The 1,958-nt window shown below is 35.8% G+C and overlaps 1 protein-coding gene across 4 annotated transcripts in view; it reads right to left on the reverse strand.

Annotated features, from left to right (window-relative positions):
- The window catches only part of LOC103461792 (uncharacterized protein C21orf62 homolog), a 60,450-nt gene that overhangs the window by 41,225 nt on the left and 17,267 nt on the right, over positions 1-1,958 (reverse strand). The gene's annotated exons all lie outside the window — the stretch shown is intronic.

Here is a 1,958-nt window from a genome sequence, read left to right on the forward strand (position 1 = left end):
AACAGCTCAAAGCTAACAGTTCATGGCTAACAGCTCAAAGCTAATGGCTAAGTCAGCTAACAGCTCAAGGCTAATGGCTAAGTCAGCTTTAATACCAAGTCGCGATCATACTGCCAGTAAAAACAAACRTTTTAAAGGCTACAAACTTACAYCAGCAGCCAAAGAACACAGTAATAAGTGCTAATTAACATCCATACATTCATATAACTGTTATCAACACCACTCACATGTCAGTGTCTGCTGCTCCGCTCTACACAGAACCTTTTTATTAACATTCAGGAGYTATTGACTTAAAACAAAGCTCCTAAATCTAATTGAAAAGTTAGTTTTGTATTATTTTAAGTATACTAAGGTTTRTTTACTAATAATTGGTAMGAWTGTGTTTTTTGCAACATCAGCGTTTTATGGATTTTATGTGAATATCTCCTATAAACTATTTACAGTATCATCTACAATCTCTGAATTTCTTTCAAACACTTAGTAATAAATAATTTATCAATAAATAAACTATTTTAAATCTTTAAAAAAATGCAAATTATATGGAGGAAGACGAAATGAGAAGATAAGTAAGAAGAACAAGCCTTTTAATTGGAGAATAACTATGAACATGTCAGTGAAGAACCAGGATTGAGAAGTGAAATAAATCCGATTCAAGCTGCCAGCATGGATCCAGTCGGCGTCTCTATCCTCCATGTTTTATTCCTCCCATGTCTCTACTCCTTCCCTGTCGCTGATCCCGGCCTTTTGTCAGGATCCGTATTCCTACCAGGAGTCGTTGGTCGGGGATTAACTTTCCGAGTGTCAATCAATACTCTTCTTCCTCCTCCTCCACCTGCCTTTTAATTGAACATGCAGTCATGTGAGGAAGAGGAGGGAGGAAGGAGCTATTTTATTAATTTGCCGTCTCTCCTTTTCTGCCCCTTCACCTCCGTCCAACAGGTTTTCTCAGCCTCTATAAGCAAAGGCAGGAATACAAACGTCTGTCGGGGCCAGTGTAAATAGAAAAAAGGTTTAAATTTCAGCCAAAAAAAATCTGAAATTTTGAGGTTAATCTGAGAAATATTCTAGAAAAAATGCGGAAATTTATGAGTTTCAAAAGTTGAAAATTTACTTTTGGATAAACTCAGAAAATTTTCAAAGTTTCTTCTAGACAATTATTCTCATATGACTTTATTCTCGTAACTCTACGATTTTATTCTCACAATGCATCTTTATTCTCGCACTTTGCCTTTGTTCCTGTAACAATACGACTGTCGTAATGCTACAACTTTCTTCTRATACTACGACTATATTCTGAATTTTAATATTTGTGCTTTTTTTTCTCATAAAACTTTATTCTAATAATTGTACCACTTTATTTTTGGAATTCTATGTTTTTTTCTTTGTATTTTGTAAAACAACCTATTGCAAAGGAAAGCAATTTTCATTTTGCTTTAATGCAATAGAATAAAATTCCCCTGTTGTCCTCTAGGCGGCTTTATTACGGAGCCCTCCAGGGGATATGGGGATTTTTTTTTCTTTTGCGTTCCCTCGCAATACTTTTGCGTTCCCTTGCAAAAGGTTTTGCGTTCTCTCGCAATAATCTATTGATCAGTTCATGCGGCATAATTGAATACTGTAAGCCTTTTTTACTGTGGCTGCCGTAATTTCTGCTTTAATACAAGCTTATGTACGGTTTTCCCATGGACTATTGAGTTATTATCGCGGGTAATAAGTCATTTTATTGTGTCTATTGTGTTCGTCTGAATGGTTTAAAGAGCTGCTTTCATTGCCGTTCCATCTGAGCCTTAACAGACATAAACATGCAGTAAATAAATCGATTTTCAATCAGTTTTTTGCACCAAAGAGTTAAAAATAATAAACACGTTTTCACTGAGGCTCTATAAGAGCCACATGAATTAAATAATTATTGATATGGCAGAAGCAGCGGCTTTGACACCTGGTGGTGGGCGTGTCGA

Source organism: Poecilia reticulata, linkage group LG2 (assembly GCF_000633615.1).
Source record: "Poecilia reticulata strain Guanapo linkage group LG2, Guppy_female_1.0+MT, whole genome shotgun sequence".
NCBI classification, from domain to species: Eukaryota; Metazoa; Chordata; class Actinopteri; order Cyprinodontiformes; family Poeciliidae; genus Poecilia; species Poecilia reticulata.